Source organism: Chiloscyllium plagiosum, chromosome 3 (genome assembly GCF_004010195.1).
Source record: "Chiloscyllium plagiosum isolate BGI_BamShark_2017 chromosome 3, ASM401019v2, whole genome shotgun sequence".
In the NCBI taxonomy this organism is placed as follows: domain Eukaryota; kingdom Metazoa; phylum Chordata; class Chondrichthyes; order Orectolobiformes; family Hemiscylliidae; genus Chiloscyllium; species Chiloscyllium plagiosum.
This window is the reverse complement of record NC_057712.1, coordinates 117,854,265-117,877,059: the sequence shown is the minus strand read 5'-3', so window position 1 is coordinate 117,877,059 and position 22,795 is coordinate 117,854,265. Positions and strand designations below refer to the sequence as shown.

The following is a 22,795-nucleotide window of genomic DNA, read 5'->3' as shown; positions in this document are numbered from 1 at the left end:
CTCACAAGTGAAGATTCTAACTCCAGAAACCATTGTCATAAACATTTACCTGACTCTCCAATTTAGTCTTCCTGAAGTCTAATGGCCACAACTAAATACAAAACTCCAACTGAGGTCTAACCAGTAACTTATACAGATTCAGCATAACTTCCTTGCTCTTGTACTCTATGCTCCTATTGTTAAAGCCTAGAATTATGTATGCTATGTTGACTACTGTCTCCATATGTTCTGTCACTTTTAATGACTGACGCATTACACACCCAGGTCCCTCTGCTCCTGAACCTCATTAGCACAGTTGTGTTTAGTTTAAATGCCTCTCCATCTTGTTTCTAACAAGATGTGTCATTGTACATTTCTCTGCATTGGATTTTATCTGCCAAACCTCTGTCCATTTTAACAACTTATCAATATCCTTTGTGTCCTTTTGAAGTCCTACGCAGTTTCCAGTGTCTGAGTTTAAACCATCAATAAACTTTGAAATGGTTGCCTGCACAACAAGATTTAGATCATTGATATATTGTAATAAACTGATTTGCCACAGAACTTTTACAGAGGGGACTATTTAGCTCATAGCTCTGCACTGGCTCTTCCAATGACCATTTTCCCATAATCTTGCATGTTGATCCTTTCCAAATAACCCCCAATTCCCTTTTTGAATGTCCTGATTAAACATACCTCTTCCACATTTTCAGCAGTGTATTCCAGACTTAAACTGCTGGCTCTGGGAAAAAGATATTCCTCAGATGACTAATGTGCTGCTTTTATGAATTAATTTAAATCTCTACCCTCAATTCTTTCACAAGTGGGACTGTTTTCTCCTGATTCATCCCATCCAAGCCCCTCATGACTTTGAATACTTTAGTCAAATCCCCTCTCAGTTTTATCTTCAAGACTAACAGTCCAAGCTTCTTCAGCACTTTTATAACTGAAATTCCTCATCCTTGGAATCATTAATGTAAAACCTCTTTCCAATGCTTTCACATCCTTTGTAAAGTGTAGCACCCAGAACGAGAACTAATTCTAGTTGAGGCTAACCTACAGTCCTTTATCAGTTCAACATGACTTCCTTGCTCTTGTACTCTGGTATTTGTGTATTCCAAACTTTGGAGTACTGCTCATAGCATTATCCTCAGCAACACCTTCCTGCGTGCCTGCCAACATCATTCTCTTAACAACAGTCTGTACACCATTTTTAAAGTTAACAGTGACCCACAATGCTATTTTGTTTTCTGGTTTCCCCTTAAAAGGTGAAGTCACCATTGTCCTACTGGACCTTAGAGCTTTCTGATTAGAGAGAGACGACTGGTGGTGAGTTTAACCGAGGGTCACCATGCCTCAGGCAAAGGGCAAGGTTGAGAAGGTGGGACTTTCATGGGTAACCTCAGCCAGTGGGAGAATTTAACCCACTCTATTGGCATCACTCTTCAACACAAATCAGCTATCCAGCCAACTGAGCTAAATGCCTCTTGGTTCTAGTTTGAAATAAGCACATTATAGACACAAAAATGCTGGAGCTCCATGGAGTGCATTATTTACAGCTCTCCATGTGGCTGGTAGACTATTAGTGCTATACCACCGCATAGCACATTGACCTCTGTGAAACAATAATATCTGGTACCCCAGGAGATAAATTCCTATAACATGTAGTCTCTAATTCTTCATAAATAACATAACAATAAAACAAATACAAAATGAATTAGAGGGAATTAATATTTGGAAGGAAGCATCATTCATGTTCAATTTTGCCTTTAGTTGCTCCTTCCCAAAGCTGAAAATTCCAGTGGGGTGAGGTGATTTTGGTCTAATAGTTAATTGATAAGGAAATGGCTGAGGTGGGATCTTAAGCTGCTGAACTGGTTTCGCAAGTGTTGAGCACAAGACATCGTCTTGGTTGTGCTGGCTTCAATGCTTTTGCTGTCAGTTTTCCACAGGGGTGTTTAAGGGGTTGATTGACATGTATATTGCTTACAAGTATTCATTAAAAAGACTGCATGTCATTTTGGCAGATAACAATTTGTTTAACAACCACCAGCTGACCAGGAATGAGGACATCATTGCAAAGAGTTTTGTGAGCTACTTAAGGGCATATCACTTTTTATTCCTGCTTTAAGTTTGAGGAGGACTTTAGAAACACATTGGGTGACTTTCTGGGACATATCAGGACTTCACCAATGTATGTTCTGGAATTTCTGTGAGAATATCATCTAAAGAGACTATGTGCGCCTCTACTTTATTGGAAGCCTAATAAGGGTCTTCAGAAACATGGGAGTTGTTGGTCACTGACCTCTTCCAGTAGTCTGCAGGAAGAATGGGATAAGAAGAGGTGCCAGTCTCCTGGTTGTAAACATACTTCATGCTCTTCACCAGGTCCTCTTGTGCCATGTCCTGTGGATCTGTCCACCCTCTCACCTGGTTCATGAGCCATCTTGCAAATTGCCATTGTGTCAGCCAGCCCACTATACACCTCTGGGGGAAGTGAATGGGATGAACCCACTGATACTGTTCCATAAAAACATGGTCTAAACCTTCATTATAAAACAGTCCTAAACCTGCATGTGTTTGATTTGGCTCCCTAAAGGCAGATTAAGATTATGACATACTTATTGGACTAAAATGTGTGCTTTTAATAAAATGTGCCTTATTCAGTGCAGAATCTGTTTAGGAAAAAGTGAGGACTGCAGATGCTGGAGACCAGAGTTGAAAAATGTGTTGCTGGAAAACACAGCAGGCCAGGCAGCATCCGAGGAGCAGGAGAATCGACGTTTCGGGCATTTCTGATCCAGTGGCATGTCATAACTTCTCTGAACAAGTTGATTTAAGGAATATCTAAAGCAAGTTCCTGCAAGCAAGCACTGACACTTTGGACCGAGATGATGTCATTTTGAGTGGAGAGTATTCAGCTTCTAGGCAAAAGTGAGGACTGCAGATGCTGGAGATCAGAGTCAAGACTAGAGTGGTGCTGGAAAAGCACAGCAGGTCAGGCAGCATCCGAGGAGCAGGTAAATTGACGTTTCGGGTAAAAGCCCTTCATTAGGAATCATCCAAATGAAGGGCTTTTGCCTGAAACATCAGTATTCTGCTTCTTTTGCCCACAGCCATACTAGTCTGAAAGTGGCTGATCTCAGAAGCTAAGTAGTCTCAGGTCTGTTTAGTACATGGAAGGGCTATTGTGCTGCATTGGTAGTGTCTCTACCTCTGAGCCAGGAGGTCCGAGTTCAAATCCTGCCTGCTCCTGAGGTGCATCATAAAATCTCTGAACAAGAACTAATGGGAACACAATGCACTACAGTCTCCCCTCCAAGCCCCATACCAGAAATGGAACTGTATCACCATTTCCTCACTGTTGCTGGATGAAAATCCTGGAATTCCCTGCCTAACAGCTTCCCACCACTTTCTAAAGGGCAGTTAGGGATGGGCGATAAGAGCTGGCACAACCAGTAACACCCACATCCCATGAAGGAATAAAGATGGAAGCAGAATGAGTCTGACAGTAAATCTACCTGACTGCATTTTCAGAAAGAAACTCTCTAGAGTCATTCGACCCTGCGAACCCACAATTCTGTCACTTTGGCCAACAATAAGATTTACCAGAATCAGCAAATTTTTATTTTTTTGACTGAGTAGTTGACAGATAGAATTGTGGCATAGCATTCAGATTATAAAGGACTGTGAAACATCTTTGCACTTTCAGAGTTTATCATCAAAGAATATTACTCACCAGAAACTGCTTTTGAAGTATTGGATCTCATGAGGATATTCATGTGCTGCATCGTGTGACTTTTATCAGATGTTACTGGAAACTTTGTTACAGGAAAGTTATAGGAGATACTATTACTGATGGGAGTTGTTTAACAAAACCCACCGTCCAGAATTTTTTTATCTTTGCGAACAAAAACTGTTAAATTTCTTGTCTCCTACGGTTTAAAGCGGCAGTGCTGTCTCATTTTGTTATGGAAATCTCATGTTACAGAATTTTAGTTTGAGAGGTAACATCCAAACTCCAGTCCTGTAGACTGTTCAAGGTCAACAACTGTCCTTTTTTCAAAACTGATTTGCATGCAGATTCTTTTGCGTGATGTGGATGGAGCTGACCAGTTCCTAAAATTACCCTTAACCAACCAATTGAATCCAAATAAGGCTGAATATGAGAACAGGGTTTAACTAACTAACTGAGTGACTGCCCTCTTAACTCTGACATCGATTCAGATTTATCATGTTTCCTTTTATGTCTTTGAAATTTTGCGTCTTGGTTCAGATTTGCAAATTGGTTTTTCATCTTGCGATTCAGGGCTCAGGATAATATGCAGCACTGAAACCTCAGGAGCTCAGTTTCAAATCTGACCCAAATTTATTGACTGGATCAAAGTTTGCTCTCATCACTGGTTTTTTGGATTCTTCTAAGAAATGGAGTTAGACTGTCCCAAAGAAATTCCTAGATTTCATGAGTTGACAGCACACAGCAGTCTTATCCAGTAAGCAAGGCTTTGGCTAAATATGGAAAATGGACTGCAGTATGACACTTGTTCCTTTTTATTGTTTTCCCGCTGCCTTTGTCCCTCTTCCCTCGCTGTTCCCATTGCCTCCTCACATTCCTCTTTTTTATCTCTTCTCCCTGTCTTCCTTTTCCTTTCGCCAATACCCTTTTCTCTTTGATAATTAGTGTTCTTGTAACATTTCCGAGCTGGTGAGTTCTTGGATTAATTTCCTGGGGATATGGTGACCACTGTGCAGTGTCATAGCTGGGTTGTTCCATGTTCAGTGTTGGGCCTGGTTGCATGGCGCATGGGTAACCACCCAACAGTGACGAGTGCTAGTCAGACACTCGTGCCCACCCTCTGGGCTTTTTAGAACATTCCTTCCTGGTACAGTGGCAAAGACTACATAGCACCAATGAAACTCAGAAGTGGTGGGGTGTGTAGGTAACTTTTCTGAGTGGGGAAAGGGGGTTTGGTGGGGTTTCTGGTTATGAGAAGAGATGGTAGTTGGAGGGTTGATGGTAATAGTGGAGTGGAGGCGTGTGTGGTTGTCAAGCACCATTCTGTCCAAGCCAGCAGTTAGACCACTTAATTTAACTAGTTCAGGAGTCTGCCACTTTGCATGTGGTGAAAATAAGCCCTTAATTGGTGGTTGATTGACCACTGAAGGGTCCCATATGGTGGCAGGTCCGTACTTCAACGCTGGACCTTCCTGCACAGTACTTGGTTTTTATGGGAGCGGAAGGGGTGTGGGTGCTTTTCAGGAGAAAATTCTAGCCGAAGGGTTGAGTTTTAGAGCATGATTCTGGCTGTCTGGAAATATAATTTGGCTTGCACCAGTATCCATTTAGTATTGGAGAATTGCTGCCTAAAAATAATAATAATCTCTCATTCTGATGCAGTTTTTCCCTACCCAGATACCTTGAATTTGGCTTTGTGTGTGTTGGATTATTTCAGAAGCGCAAAGATGGAAATGGTTTGAAGCTAATGGATCCAGGAAAGATACCCAAGAAACAGCAACTTCACAGCTTGAGTACTCAACTGCATAATTATCAGATTTCATTATTCGATTTTTAAGAAGAAATCATTAGCTGCACCCTTTATGATGACTCGGTGAGCATATCCATTTATTCAATGATAATTGGTTGCTTGATCTAGGATACTGAAGCAAAGCTGTCAACTGATCCTGAACCATGCTCAGGAAAATAGAAACTAGCAGGCAGAGGCCATTCACTCCCTTGACGTTGCTTCAAAGTTCCATTAGATCATTATCTGGATTTCTATCTTAATGCCATTTTTCCGCACTGTTCTCATATCCCTTGCACTCTTTAATCTATCGATCTCTGTCCTGAAGTAAGTAAGGTAATTCCTCCTCAATTCATCCTAAATGGTTTGCCCTCATTCTGAACCTGCTTCCTGGTTTGCGACCCCCTTCCCTACCCAAGTCAGGGGAAACATCCTTCCTGCATCCACCCTGTCGAAGCCTCTAAGAATTTTATAAACTTCAATGCGATCACCACTCGTTCTTATAATTTGAGAGAAGATAGACCCAGTCTACTTAATCCTTCCTCTTAGGACATGCCAGGAATCAGTTTGGTGAATCTTCATTACACTCATTCAATGGTAAGTATATCCTTCCTTTGGTAAGGGGACCAAAACTGCACACTCAAATCCTCACGTGTATCTGAAAATCATTTGCATTCCTAATTGCTTGCTGTATCTAATCTTCATTTCAAGTGAATTATTGAATGAGGGCATAATTGGACGCCAACACTGTCCCTTCCTCTTAATATTTAAGAAATGAGTATGTAAGTTAACTCGCTGAAGTTGAAAGTTTGTTTTCTGTTGTTTCATCACCATACTAGGTAACATCATCAGTGAGAGTCTCCGGTGAAGCACTGGTGTATGTCCTGCCTCTCTATCAGTCTTGGTTTCTTAAGGTGGGTGATGTCATTTCTGGTTCCTTTTTTCAAGGGAAGGCAGATAGAATCTAAATTGATATGTTTACTGATAGAGTTCTGGTTAGAATGCCATTCCTCTAAGAATTCTCATGCATGTCTTTGTTTCGCCTGTGCGAGGATGTGTGTTGTCCCAGTCAGTGGTGTCCTCCTTTGTCTGTATGTATGGAAACTAGTGATAGTGGGTCATGTCTTTTGGTGGCTAGTTGGCGTTCATGTATCCTGATAGCAAGTTTACTGCTAGTTTGTCCAATGTAGTGTATTTTACAATTCTTGAATGGTATCTTGTAAATGATGAGGAGAAAGTGAGGTCTGCAGATGCTGGAGATCAGAGCTGGAAATGTGTTGCTGGAAAAGCGCAGCAGGTCAGGCAGCATCCAGGGAACAGGAGAATCGACGTTTTGGGCATAAGTTTCCTGAAGAAGGGCTTATGCCCGAAACGTCGATTCTCCTGTTCCCTGGATGCTGCCTGACCTGCTGCGCTTTTCCAGCAACACATTTCCAGATCTTGTAAATGATGTCAGTTTTGCTGGTAATATCTAATGGATCCTTTAGGTTCATTAGTCGTTGTTAAGTGTGTTGGTAGGTTTGTGGACTACCATGAGTAGTTTGGATGTCATTTCTGATCTGGCTTTGATGTAAGGTAATGTGGCTATAGTTTTTGGTTGCGTTGAGCCTGCTTGTCTGGGTTTGTTTCTGAGGATTATGTTTATCTACAGAAAAACAACAAACACCGACCAATTACTTAACTTTAGGTGCAATCATCCCAACACCCACATAAGGAGCTGCGTCGAGACATTAGTTCAATGAGCTACATCACACTGCAGCACCCAAGAACTACAAAAAGCAGAAGAAAAATATCAGTTTCAAGAAAAACCCAGTAAACACAATCTGCCGATTCCTCAGAAACAAACACAAACAACAGTCACAATGCGATCAAAACTATAGCCGCATTACCTTGCATCAAAGACCTATCAGGAATGATTTCCAGACTACTCAGATCCCTTGGCATCATGGTAGTCCACAAGCCTACCAATACACTTAAACAGTGACTAATGAACCTTAAGGATCTATTAGATACTACCAGCAAAACTAACGTCATTTACAAGATACCATGCCAGAACTGTAAAAAAAACACACATCAGACAAACTAGCAGGAAACTTGCCACAGGATGCATGAACACCAACTAAGCACCAAAGGACACGACCCACTATCATTAGTTTCCATACATACAGACAAAGAAGGACACTACTTTGACTGGGACAACACACACATCCAAGAACAGGTGAAACAAAGACACGCATGAAAATTCCTAGAGGCATGACATTCTAACCAGAACTCCATCAATAAACACATTGACTTAGATCCTATCTACCTTCCCTTGGAAAAAAAAGAACCGAAATGACATCACCCATCTTAAGAAACCAAGACCTATAAATAGAGAGGCAAGACATACCACCAGCGCTTCAACAGAGACTCTCACTGATGATGTTACCTAGTGAGGTAAGGAAACATCAGAAAACAAAGCTTCCAGCTCAGTGAGCTAACTTACATACTTATCAACCTGAGCTACAAATCTTCTCAAAAGTTTAAGAAATGCTTTACATCTGCTTTTCCAATCAAAGCTGATAAGTTCCACTTTTTCACATTTGTATTCCCTTTACCAAACTCTTTCCCTCTCACTGAGTCTGTCTAAATCGCCTTGAAGCCTCTATGCATCCACCTCATAACTAATATTCTCAACTAGTTTTGTGTCATCTACAAACTTAGTCATAGATAGAGTCATAGAGTTGTATAGCACAGATACAGATACTTCTGTTCAACTTCTCCATGACAACCAGATATCCTAAATTAATATAGTCCCATTTAGAGTCATAGCGATGTACAGCACGGAAACAGACCCTTCAGTCCAACTCGTCCATGCCGACCAGATATCCCAACCTACACTATTCCATGTACATCCAAATGTTTGTCCAATGACAACTTAAATGCACTTAAAGTTGGTGAATCTACTACCGTTGCAGGCAAAGCATTCCATATCCTTACTACTCTCTGAGTAAAGAAACTACCTCTGACATCTGTCCTATATCTATCACCCCTCAATTTAAAGCTATGCCCCCTCATGCTTGCCATCACCATACTTGGAAAAAGGCTCTCCCTGTCCACCCTATCTAACCTTCTGATTATCTTATAAGTCTGTCTATTTGTCTATTTATCCTATCCATGTCCCTCATGATGTTATAAATGTCTATAAGGTCACCCCTCAGCCTCCGACAGACCAGGGAAAACAGCCCCAGCCTATTCAACTTCTCCCTATAGCTTAAATGCTCCAGCCCTGGCAACATCCTTGTAAATCTTTGCTGAACCATTTCAAGTTTCACAATATCCTTTTGATAGGAAGGAGACCAGAATTGTATGCAATATTCCAAAAGTGGCCTAACCAATGTCCTGTACAGCTGCAACATGACCACCCAACTCCTGATTTGGCCCATATCTCTTAAACTCTTCCTATTCATATATCCATCCAGATGCCTTTTAAATGTTATTGTATCAGCCTCCACCATTTCCCTTGGCCGCTTATTCCATGCATTTCACCCTCTGTGTGAAAAAATTGCCCCTTAGGTCCCTTTTAAATCTTTCTCCTCTCACTCTAAACCTTATGCCCTCTAGTTCTGGGCTCCCCCACCCCAGGGAGAAGACGTTATCTATTGATCCTCTATCAGATCACCCATCAGCCTCTAACGCTCCAGGGAAAACAGCCCTAGCCTATTTAACCTCCCTATATTCTCCCTAGCAACCCTGGCAACATCCTTGTAAATCTTTTCTGAACAGTTTCAAGCTTCACAACATGCTGCCTACAGCAGGGAGACCAGAATTGTGTGCAGTATTGTAAAAGTAGCCTAGCCACAACATGACCTTCCAACTCCTATACTCAATGCACTGACCAATAAAGGAAAGCATACCAAACGCCGCCTTCACTACACACTCTAGCTGTGACTTCAATTTCAAGGAACTTAGATTTGTTAAATTTGGGCCTCACATTCAAATCATTGATGTTCAATGCATTTATTCTTGTGGTGCCCGCTAGTCATAGCTCGCCAGCTTTACCATGGCCCATTGGTCCCAACTCTCCATTTTCTGTCTGTTAACCAATGTTAAATAAATACCAGTATGTTAATCCCAATCTCATGTGTTCTATTTTCAACCTACTTACTCCTGTGTGGGACTTCAAACAATGCCTTTTGAAAATGCCATTGCACGACTTTGACTGGTTCCCCATTATTTATTTTGCGAGTTAGATCCTTAAAAAATCTGGAACACGTTTGTCAAACAGGATTTCTCTTTCATACGTCCATGCTGAATCTGCCCAATCCTACACATCCTTGATTGATTCCACCATTTTTCCCTCCTCAGATGTCAGGCTAACAAGTCTGTAGTAACCCCACCCTGTCTTAAGTAGTGCAGTTACATTTGCCTCCTTCCAGTTGGTCACCAGTGCACCTACTATCTCTTCAGCCACCTCTTTCACCAAAGTAATTGACTGAAGTTTCAGAGAATAGCTAACGCTTGAGACATGGCATTACTCTAATGTGCTTTGACTATTGAAAGTTCTCTTGTCACTATTCATTTTTGCATCTCCTGTACTTTAAAACAGCGAATACTTTAACCACACATATATCGTGAAATTTCACAGCCTGTGTATATATGGGTTACTTTGGCAGATATAATGAACGTTTTAACCTGTGTTTTTGTTTTAAAAAGTAACCACAATAAGTTCTCTCGTAAATCACTTGGATCCTTTTTTACAATTGTCTGATAATTCCTCTAATCTAAAATACTTTTAGCATAGACTTACAGGTGTGATATGTTGCTTAGGGGTAAAGACTGTAGAAAAGTACAGATTGAACAGTGACTACTCAAAAGTTCACATTCTCAGAAATGAGGAAAATTTTTCATGAAGTGATAGAGAAATGTTAAGTTCCAGATTACTGCAAGGAGCTGTATAAGTATGTAAAATATAGGAATTAGAGAAATAAATAAGTACTTTGTGCCTGCCTTCACAGAGCAAGGCACAAAAAGTCTCCTTGAACTAGTTCAGAGCCAAGGGTCTAGAGAATGGGGAACTCAAAGGAGTTGGTATTTGTAAAGTAGTAGAGATGTTAATGTGACTGAAAGTTGACATTAACATGACCTGGGACTCCATGACCTTCACCATAGTGGGTTGAAAGAGATATGTACAGCGATAGTGGATGAATTAATGACCATCTTTCAAAGTTTGGTTAATTCTGCAGAGGTTCCTGCAGATTGGAAGGTTACAAATGTGAGTAAGTTTCAGAAAGAAAGGAGAGCAAAAACAGGGAAACTGCAAACCTATCACCCTGACTTTAATTGAAGAGAAAACAGCAGAACATAACAAAGGGCATGAATGATTGATATTCAGAAAATAATTGACTGATTGGGCAGATTCTGTGTGGATTTATGAAGGGGAAATCATGTTTGACAAATCTGATAAATGTTTGAAGAGATGAGTAGCAGAGCTGATGGGTGGGATCAGCAGATGTGGTGTATTTGGATTTTCCGAAGATTTCTGATGTAGTCCTGCTCAAGAGGTTAGTAAACAAAATGAAAGCATGTGATTTGGAATGGTATACTATCGGAGATTGAGGGTTGGTTAACAGACTGGCAGTAGAGTTTAGGATTAAAGAGGCCATTCTCAGCTTCACAGGCTGTGACTAATGGGGTATCCCAAGGATCGGTGCTTGGGCCCCAGCTGTTCATAATCGACATCAATGATTTGGATGTATGAGCCAATTTTAATATTTCCATGTTTACAGATGATACAAAAGGTGGTGGAAATATGAGTTGTACGAAGGATACTACAAGGCTTCAAGAGGGTTTAGATAGATTGAGTGGTAAGAGATGGAAGAGATGTGCGGTCATCCACTTTGGTAGGAGAAATGTAAGTGCAGAGTATTTCTTAAATGGCTCTGTCTTGAATTTACTTCATGGCTGAGCTTTTGCAAAACTTTTAGGGTAGAGAATTCTAAGGATTCACCTCCTCTGAGTTAGGAGGTACCTCCTCATCTCAGTCTTTAAAAAACTTGTCTTTTATTCTGAGACTGTCTCTCCTGGTTCTAGACTGCTTCACTCAGAATTCCAAGGATTCCCCCCTTGCTGAGCTCCAAAGGGCTGTTGAAGCTGAATCATGGTGTAAGTTCAAGACAGGTAGCTTTGTAGTTACTAGAGACATTAAAGGAAAACGTGGTTATGCAGGAATATGACACGGAGGTAGATGATGAGCCATGACGTAGAATAGAGTCAGCTTAAGCGACTTGATGGCTTATAGCAGCTTTGAGTTCCAAAAAAAAATTTTTCAGCTAAAATGGTGAGTAATAAGTACCAAATGCTAAAGTTAGATTCACACTAGCTGAGGTCAATATTGATGTGATAAGAAAAGAGAGATAAATATCATTCTTCGTAGAACACAGCTTTTGATTATAGATTAACGACGATAAAACAAGTGCTGTGGTAGCTAGAAAGTCCTGTTGGAAGTGTAAATAATGAATAAGTAGAAGTCAGATGAAGGCGGAATTATATGAAGTTCCATGGAACATGTGGTTGAATTGGTTGCTGAGATTCATTGCTGAGGCTCTCTTGTAAATAACGATCAGCTCAGCAGGCTACTAGTGCGTGTGAAATCTTAACCTAACAAAGAGCCAGAACTATCAGGGGAGACTAAAGGAGGAAGATTTCACATACCAATGTTTAAATTTTTAGGTAAATATTCAGTTCTTGTTCAGTTGATTTGATAAAAATTTATAGAAAGCATTGAAAACTGTTCAAAATACTGTGTGTAGAGTTTTCAATAATTTGCTATTTAAGAGCTCTCTAAACATTTCTGAAGTCTGTGAATTGAGAGGAGATATAATCCAGCTACAGTCTCTGAATTGTCTACACTATAAACGCTTTAACAAGTAACCAAGTTATAATATAAAAGAGAGTTATCCAAAAGGAAAATGACTACTTTGCCAATTGGCTGTGCAAGCCTGCCTTGAAGGAAGGAAGAGCTAGGCCATAGGCATTCTTGCACCCTCGACCAATTTATAGTGTAGTTTGCTATCTAATATTTTCACCAACTGAACACAGTCTAGGTAAATGGGTTGAACATTGCCTTCAGTTTGTACATGCCAACAATGTGTAAAAATACCAACAGATTTAAAAGAATCCTTTCATGGGATGTTTGCATTGCTGCCTAGGTGGTGAACTGCCTTCTTAAAATGCTGCAGTTTATTTGCTATAAGTTAATGCATAATACCATTAGGTACAGATTTCTGGGATTTTGACCCAGAAACACTGAAGGAACAGTGATATATTTCTAAGTCAGGATGGTGAGTGGCTTGGAAGGGAATTTGCAGTTGGTGATGCTCCCATAAATCTGCTGTCTTGCTGTTCTGGTTGGTGGTGATTGTGGGTTTGGAAGGTGCTGTCTAAGGCTCTTTCGTGAATTTCTGCAGTGCATCATGTAGATGAAACTCACTGCTGCTACTGAGCATCAGTAATGGAGAGACTGAATGTTTGTGAAAGTGGTGTCAATCATGCAGCCATTTCCACAGATTGTTGAGCATGAGATGTGTGAGATTTTTCAAACATGCCATACAAATGTCTGAGAAACACTAGTTGCACTATATGGGAGTATGTTTCCACTGTTTAGATAGATACCGCATGTTGGTTAAAAACATCTGGAGCAAACTTACATTTACAGCTGTGCCGTAGACACGGATTAGAGAATTGTCATAAACCTTCTCTATGACTCAAAATGAGAACGAGAGTTCATCATCACATTTGCAATATGTGGCACTGGTGGATTACAGACTAAAGATGTTCTGTGTTCTATCTTGCTAGCTAAGAGATGGAAGAGCACATACTTTGCCCAGTGGATCAAAGGTAGGTTATAATTCTGCTTGAAACAATTGTACCTAATTAAGTTGCCTTCATGGTCTATGATAGGGACATGTATTGTTTTTGATGAAATACTTTGGCGAGGATGTGTTTCGAATGTAGTGATCAAATGCATTAGTTAGTCAAAGATCAGTCAGCTAATTAAATTGAAGTTGAATTAAGAACTGGACCAACTCTTAATGAGAACTGTCTTTGCCTTTGATTAGAGCTGACCTGCCCTCCTCAAAGATAATGATTTATATTTTACTGTAGTCCTCCCATATGTACATTAAGAAACAGAAGCTGGAGACCGACCTTGCTTGGTGGCAGATGTTCTGCGGCCACTGAGGTTTTACTTTAGAAATTGAAAGAAACTTTTTAAAATGTTTTTTTTCTCAAGTCGGTGATTTGGTTGACAGCTATGAGTAATAACCAAATTTGCCGAAATATCGATGAGTAAAATTTGAATTCGGTCTTTAAACGCGTAATTCCAGTAATATTACTGTAACCTTTGTTGAAAACTGTTGGGGTTTATTCAGAACTTATTTGTTTTGTATGCGCGTAGCATAGGATTTTTGGTAAAGAGGCATCAGGATCATATCATTGCAAAAGTGTTTTATGATAACTTTTAGGTGCATTCTGTAGTCTATTGTGCCATTTTTTTTAAGGAACTAGTTGTATTTAAGTAAAGAATGGGGGAAAAAACCTCACATTTCCAAAGGAACCCTTCATGACTTAGGACAGTGCAAAGTCCTTTACAGCCAGTGAAATGCTTTTACCGTGCAGCCATTGTTGTAACGTGTGACCACGTCGACCAATTTACACGTAGCAAACTCTCACCAATGGCAGTCAACTAATAAACCATTTACCTGGTTTGCTGGTGTTAGTTTAGAGACTGATGATGGTCAGGCATCAGGAGAACGTTTGTGCTTTTCTTTAAAATAACTGCCATTGAATCTTTTACCTGACAGATCAGACAGTGCAATATTCTTTCAGTTGTGCATGTCATCCTAAATCATAAGGCTAAAGTCTCTGGGATTGTGACTTAAACCCTTCTATTTTCTGATTCAGAAGCAAAAGTAGCATGACTGAAATGTTTCTTGTTTTTGTATAGTGATTTTCACATATATGTATTGGAACAATTGGGCACCAAGCAGGAATTAGAGAAGGTGTTACAAGAGTGGTGTTGATGTGGTTGCAAGAAAGTTTCAAGATTTGTTTTTGAAGGTAAGGTGAGAGCTTGCAAGGGGAGGTGGTGCAGGAAGCAAATTCTACAGTGAGTGTAGACTGAAGACTCTAGCAAAACAGTGGATGGGTAGCAAGAGAAGGAATCCACACTGAAAATGATGGAGTGATTTACAGAGAGGGCTTTGAAGTTCATAATACCAGGTGTTGCCAATTTTGGTCTGAATTGCTGATTACCACAACTTGGACTTGCCTGCTGGAGCTAAAGTGACATCTGCAAGTTCAGCACTTAGGTTAGGTACAATTTTCACTTTTAATTCCTGGCAAATTTCTTACAATCACTTTTGTAACAGTGACAATTGACTTTGACTTTGGGATTACGTTCCCAATCCTGTAGTTTGATGATAAATATACTCACATCAAAAAGGCATACTTTGACAGGAGGGAGGATACATGGCAGAACTCTTCGCTTGGATACAAAAATGCATTTATGAAATTTACTTCTGTTGATCTGTGCTACAAAAGTGGTTATTGCCATCTGAATAATACTAAATTGAGCCTCCTTCATGGCATTAGTGGAAATGCCATTGAGGATTTATACTAAAGTTTATTTTCTGCTGACTGACGCTGGGACAATGCTCACATGGTGAGGTCAATGGGGCTAACTAATGGACCCCTGCTAACTCATACAATCAGAGGAACTTACACTTTCTCCCTTTACAACATTTAGTTTGTTAGTTAGGAGTAGGTATGGATCATATTGTCCCATGAGCCTTCTCCAACACACATTGATTGATCTTCTGCCTCAACCCTATTTTCCTGCCTGTTTGCTATTTTCTTTTTTCTCTGAAAATGTAAAGGTCTGGATATCACAACCTTAAATATATTTGTGATGGACTATCCGCAGCCTCCTTTGGTTTATAGAATTTTCTTTTGCAGTTTCCTATGGAACCTGATTCCATTCATATTATTTCATACTGTGTTCCAGGTCTTTCAGATTTCTGAATAATCTAAGTTTCTCCAAGGGAGGATTAATGTTATCTTTATAGTCACTAGTGACTTTCTCACCATTGCTGTTTTGCCAATTAGTTGCCAGTTATCTTCGATTTCCCTTTTTCAAATTGGAATAAAGCATTTGCAATCCTCTGGCACCACTCCCAGATTCAAGGAAGATTGAAAGGTTGAAGTTAGCTTCATCCTTGCTTCCTTCAACAACTTAGCTTCCTCTGTGGGACCAAGTGACTTATCAACTTTTATGTATCCTTGCAAACTAATTCTGTTTCTGTATCAGATATTTCTACTGGTCCCTTCTCTACTGCAAAATAAACTCTGTTCTCTTGTTTTTTGAAGACGGATGCAAAATAATTCTGGAGAACTTTAGTCATGCCTTCTATCTCCACGGGAGGTTGCCATTTCTGTTCTACTAGTCCTTTAGCTATCTGTTCATTTTTTTTATCGACGGATAAAAAGATTAATTTCTCTTTTAGTTTCCTCAATATGCATATTCAAACTCACTATATCTTTTATAATTTCATTTTTTTTATATATTATCCAATTCTATTGCATTAAGTCCCTGGCATTTCTCATAAACCTGCGTTTTTTCTGTTCTTTGTTTTAATCTGTATTTCCTTTTGCATCCAAGGAGCTATCGCATTGCGTCTTTACTCTTTCTTTCCACCTTATTGTAAATGCTTGGTTTGTACCCTTGTTTTCTCTGCCTTGATAGTTCACTGAGCTGCTAGTGTAATGACTGCCTTTTTATTTTTCTGTTGTTTTGATTGTAGACTGAAACAGAAAAATAACTATTTTAGAAATCAAGGGATTGCTGCACTTTTTGAAAGCAGGTAATCTGACATTCATTGTGAGGGGTCTTTACACAGCTGCTGATTTAAGCAGTTGTAGATGGTTTGCAGGCGAGTTGAAGCTAAATGGAGATTTAGCCAGACAACAAGTAGTGGATGGATCTGTGGGGGGATCAAGTAACTTCACTGTAGACCCAAAGGGCTGCACCCTCATTAGAGAGAGCCAGCTGGTTTAACTTGAGAGTCACCATCCCTCAGGCAACGAGTGAGGTCAAGGAAGCAGGACCTTCATGGTGACCTCAATTGTTATTATTTGGAGGTGCCGGTGTTGGACTGGAGAGTACAAAGTTAAAAATCACACAACACCAGGTTATAGTCCAACAGGTTTAATTGGAAGCACACTAGCTTTCGGAGCGTCCTCCCACTACCACCTGATGAAGGAGCGACGCTCCGAAAGCTAGTGTGCTTTCAATTGTTATTAGTATTGAATCCATGCAGTTGGTGTCATTCTGCATTGCAAACCAGCCACCCAATCAACCTCTGGGACACCCGGACCAACCAACCCAACCACCCTGTAGCTACCTCTGGGACACCCGGACCAACCAACCCAACCACCCTGTAGCTACCTCTGGGACACCCGGACCAACCAACCCAACCACCCTGTAGCTACCTCTGGGACACCCGGACCAACCAACCCAACCACCCTGTAGCTACCTCTGGGACACCCGGACCAACCAACCCAACCACCCTGTAGCTACCTCTGGGACACCCGGACCAACCAACCCAACCACCCTGTAGCTACCTCTGGGACACCCGGACCAACCAACCCAACCACCCTGTAGCTACCTCTGGGACACCCGGACCAACCAACCCAACCACCCTGTAGCTATCTCCTGTTCCCTAGATGCTGCCTGACCTGCTGCGCTTTTCCAGCAACACATTTCCATCTCTGATCTCCAGCATCTGCAGACCTCACTTTCGACCCAATCAACTGAGCTAACTGACCTCTTGACAAGTTATCACTGACTGCCTGTCAACAACTGATTGGTTCCCACATAACTGAATAGCTTGTGGCTGTGAACATGATAATGAGAAGCCATCAGATCTCTGCAAGTTCAGCTGTCTTTCTGTTCTCTGCGATAAGAACCACTTCAAGCTTGAAACAAAGCAATTTACTTTTACTTCAGCAGTTGCTGCAAGCTATGTCTTTTAATTAATCCAAGATCTTTACCGGTGTGTGCCAGTCACCCTCCTTCAAACAAGTGAAAGTATTCAGAGAAAGAAGATTGAGGAGTAATGTTCTGATCAGTGTAAGAATCATCTTAGCAAATCTTCGCAAATCAGGTGAACAGGGACACCTGAACTGCTTTCACAGTTTTTCTCTTCACCCATAGCAGCTTTGTTCTTTTTTCTCTCCTGTCTATGTGTGTAAGTGTGTGGAGAAGTAGTTTATAAGGAGGTTAGAAGCTTTAATTAATAGAATTATATGTGATGGTTTATATATATGTTTTTCTGTAACTAAAGTCTATTTGTAATAATTAGTCCTTATAGTGTCACAGAGTCATAAAACAGCAAGCAGACGCTTTGGTCCAACTTAGTTGTGATGACCAGACATCCCAATCTGACCTAGTCCCATTTGCCAGCATTTGGCCTTCTAGAGCCGCCTTATTCATATACCCATCCCGATGTTTTTAAATGTTATAAGTGTAGCTGCCTCCACCTCTCTGTCTGGGAGCTTGTTCCATACACGCACCACCCTCTGCGTGAAAAGGTTATCCCTCAGGTCCTTTTTTAAATCTTTCCCGTCTCACTTTAATCCACTGCTCTCTCTAGTGTTTGACTCCCCCCACCCTTGGATGAAAATCCTTGGCTATTCATCCTATCCATGCCCCTTATGATTTTATAAATCTCTATAAGGTCATTGCTCAGACTCCACAAAAAACTGGTCCAAGCTTTCTGTCAACCTGAGACTAAAGGCCAGACAAATTGGGGAATTTTTAAAGTCTTTAACTTTTAAGATGACTCCCAGAATAACACTGCTTGATTTTCAGCCTATTTCCCCAATGAGATGTAACACCGGTTAACCTTGGTTTCAAATCTGCCAGTGTTTGATCAACCATAAATCTCTCTTTGAGATGGCTATTTTCACTTCTGATTATGTTTTTTCTCATCACTTTCCAGAACTATTTTATGTTTAAACTGCAATTTGTATTATGACCACTCTTTGCCCAAATTAATTCTGCTTTTCTTCAGAATCGCACTTCTTTTCCTTGCGTTGTTCCCTGGTTCTAATATCTGCATTGATGCCTTTCTTTCTGAGAGGAAGGAAAGAAATTTGATATTGTCTTTGAGTGGACAGACAGTGGACAGAAATATCCATAAAAAACAAGAATCCGTTGTTTAAAAATGAGGGAAGGCAGGCATATTCGTAGCTGTAGTGATTGCAGTGAGGTCAGCCAGGTGGACCTCATAGAATGAGTTCCCTGGTTGGAGCTGTTAATCTAGTCTAATCAGGGAGTCGTGGCTGACAGATACAAACAGGAGTGTCATAAGTTCTGTGCACTCTTAGAGCTGGTTTTGAGACAGCTGGATCAGTGTTAAGGACTTTCCATGTCTAAATAAAGTGTGACTTAGATTTTTCTTAGATTAGGTTTTTTTTCTTAGATTACTTAGTGTGGAAACAGGCCCTTCGGCCCAAAAAGTCCATACCGATCTGTCGAAGCGCAACCCACCCAGACCCATTCCCCTACATTTACCCTTTCACCTAATACTACAGGCAATTTAGCATGGCCAATTCACCTAACCTGCACATTTTTGGATTGTGGGAGGAAACCCACGCAGACACTGGGAGAATGTGCAAACTCCACACAGAGAGTCACCTGAGGTGGGAATTGAACCCTGGTCTGTGGAGCTGTGAGGTACCAGTGCTAACCACTGTGCCACCGTACCGCCCACGCATCACTTGTGATGAGATACCGGCCTCTGTGGAGTTATTACATTGCTGATGAGAGAAATGCAAACCCCTGAAGAAATTTGCTCACAATAATCATCTTTAAGTTGGGGCAAGCATTTCTGGCATCATGCTGAGCAAGCCTAGGGAGCAAGGGTCGCTGCCAGATACTGGCTGAACTCCTCCAGGTCGTCCAGGGGTTTCCAAAATGAAGATATTGGTGACACGTTATGTCTGGTGGCCAGGATAATGGGAACGGCTTGGTAAACCCTGGACTCTGTTACATGTTGACGATGCAGGTCCTTTCACATACTTAGTCATTGTGGACACCCACTCAAAATGGCTGGATGTGCATACGGTTCATTTGTCAAACATGGGGACGACGATAGAGAAAGTGTGCGCATCTTTTGCAATACAAGCACTCCCGGAAATGTGGGTCACAGATAATGGGACATCTGTTACCAGCAGGGAATTCGAGTATTTCCTAAAGTCAAATGGCATTTGATATAGAAGGACAGCTCCATACCATTCATCATCTAATGATGTGGCAGAAAGAGCAGTTCAAACCTTGAAAGCAGGCTGAAAGATTCTGCCTACAACTTCACTAGATACCAAACTGTCCTAGTTCCTGTTTGATGAGGGGAGGACCCCTCATGCAACTTCAGGCACAGCTCCAACAGAGTTGCTAATGGGGAGAAGGCTCCACACCAGGTTAAATCTAATCTTTCTGGACCTGGGTGGGGAGGGTGAAATGGCCTCAGGAACACCAATGTCGACACAAGACTTTGCTAAGTGAGAGAGACAGTTTAGATAAGGTAATGAAGTTTGGTGTAGGAACCACGGCAATAGCCCTGCAGAAGTAAGAGGTCTGGTCGATGCAAGGTCAGATAAAGTGACACATTAAAGTTCAGGTAGGACTGACGGTCCTGAATGTGCATGTGAACCATCTTAAAGCTGCAAACCCGTAAACAGTGTGTGAGCACTGCTCACACACTGGCTCCTCGACTGCCTTTCTGACTGTTCCATAACCCTTGAACTCTCCCACTCTGTCAAGCATTGAAGATAGCTCGGCATCTGAGATGGACATGGCAGACATTACTGCCTCTAGGCCATTGCTGCCGAAAGAGTAGAATGATTTTCTTCCATGACAGTCCAGGCCCAAGAAGCTAGCAAGGTGGCAAGAGCAGCATGGTGGCTCAGCGGTTTCCACGTTCTCCCAGTGTCTGCGTGGGTTTCCTCCGGGTGCTCCGGTTTCCTCCCACAGTCCAAAGATGTGCAGGTTAGGTGGATTGGCAATGCTAAATTGTCCATAGTGTTCAGGCACGTCTAGGTGGATTAGCCATGGGAAATGAAGGGTTACAGGTTGGGGAATTGGTCTGGGTGGGATGCTACATAGAACACAGAAAAGTACAGCACAGAACAGGCCCTTTGGCCCACGATGTTGTGCCAAGATTTAATCCTAATGGCAAATATAGTAACTTAACCTACACACCCCTCAACTCACTACTATCCATGTGCATGTCCAGCAGTTGCTTAAATGTCCCCAGTGACTTTGCTTTCACCACCTCAACTGGCAATGCATTCCCTGCATTCACAACTCGCTGCGTAAAGAACCTACCTCTGACATCTCCTTTATACCTTCCTCCTAATATCTTCCAACTGTGACTTCTCGTACCAGTCAATCCTGCCTGGGGAAAAGTCTCTGGCTATTGATTTTATCTATTCCTCTCATAATTTTATATACCTCGGTCAGGTCTCCACTCTTCCTCCTTATCTCCAGAGAGAAAAGTCCAAGCTTATTCAACCTTTCTTCATAAGGCAAGCCCTCCAGTCCAGGCAGCATCCTGATACACCTTCTTTGCACCCTCTCCAAAGTATCTGTATCTTTCCTATAGTAGGGCGACCAGAACTGGACACAATATTCCAAGTGTGGTCTCACCAAGGACTTGTAGAGCTGCAGCAAAACCTCGTGGCTCTTAAACTCGATCCCCCTGTTAATGAAAGCTGCTTAGAGAGTCGATGTGGACTTGTTGGGCTGAATGGCCTGCTTGGGTACTGTATGGATTCTATGATTCTAAAAGGTGAGCTACTGTGCATTACACTCCACCCATGTCCGAGGCAGAGGTGGAGGAATCTTACCCGGTGCTAAAATGTCCCACAAAGGCTGGTTCTTTTTCTCATAGCCCTATGTCCTCGGACTCAGAGGGGGAGGGGCGAGGGAGGTAGTGCTTGTAATGAAGTCAGCGAAGAGTGACTTCCCTGATTGGACCTGTTAACCTGGTCCAGTCAAGGATCCCTGGCTGACAGATAAGAGCAAGAGTATCAGACATCCTGTACACTTAGAGCTGGCTCGAGGGAACTGGATCAGTGTAAAAGACTTGCTACTGTACATGTAAATAAAGGGTGACTGGATGACATGATGCTGGCCTCCGTGGAGTTATTTCAATAGCTACATGTGCCTGTTTCTGTTAGAGGCCACTGGTTAGTTGATTACTGGCTGATTTCTATTTCTCTTCCCTGTTGACTCAGGACACTTTCGAAAACAGACTCAGTCAATACAGTTCAACAGTCAAACCTGCAACTTTGGATTCACTTGACTTAGTTTCTCACATGGCAGCGGCAAGGAAAGCAACGGATGCTACTCTGAGATGTAAAGGGCCATTTGCACAAGACTGTTTGCAAATTGTGATGAAATTCATAAATCCTCCCTAACAGTTGAACACACGCATGCCTGAGAAGAGATTTGGATACTTCGGAATAGATTGTCTTTCCCTAAAAATGTATTGTGCAAAGGGAAATCTTGCTTTTCAAGTACATTTTAATGCTGGCATTGGAAAAAAAATCAGACTTAATTTTATCCTGCATTAAAAAAAATTAACGGAAGCTCCCCTGCCACCCCCACCTAGTCCCACCAAACCCACCATTTCCCACCTCACACTCACCTTTGCAGATTTTGCATGCTGTTCCTGTGTGGTGTGTGTGGCTGCATTTGCAGACATATTACACCTTCCCGGGCATTACAAGAAAGTATTTGTTGAATGGTGGTAATGGGGCTGTATAGAAGCTAACAGCTTTTTGCAGAGACTTTACGGTAAACTTAGGGCTAAGTAGCACTGTGGTTAGGGTAGCCAAATGCTATTGAGGAAGTGGACACAGTAGCACTTCCGTATCAAAGAAGTGCTTCACAAATGTGATGCAAGTGGTAATTTTGAATGCCTCCTTTTCAGGAAGGACAGTACTATATACTGTAAGCCAATAAATGTTTTATGTATTACAGTTGATTGAGGATAGCATCTCAAAATATAATGAACTGTTTCAACTCCAGAAGGATTTTTAAAATGAATGTTTTTTTTATTGTGTAGCTGAGTCTAGGAGTTATGTTATATTGAACAGAGCTCTTAATTCTTCAGAGCTATCTGTAATTAACACAGTAATGTAAATTACTATTTAGTATACAACATATATTTTAAGCCAGTATAACAACC

General features: G+C 41.3%; 1 long non-coding RNA gene across 1 annotated transcript in view; it reads right to left on the bottom strand.

Moving 5' to 3' along the window:
* Nucleotides 1-22,401, bottom strand: part of LOC122548473 — a 102,485-nt gene extending 80,084 nt beyond the window's left edge. The window contains exon 1 of the long non-coding RNA XR_006311247.1: nucleotides 22,253-22,401. This is a non-coding gene — a long non-coding RNA (uncharacterized LOC122548473). The remainder of the gene's footprint in view (nucleotides 1-22,252) is intronic.
* Between the last annotated feature and the right edge of the window lie 394 nt (nucleotides 22,402-22,795).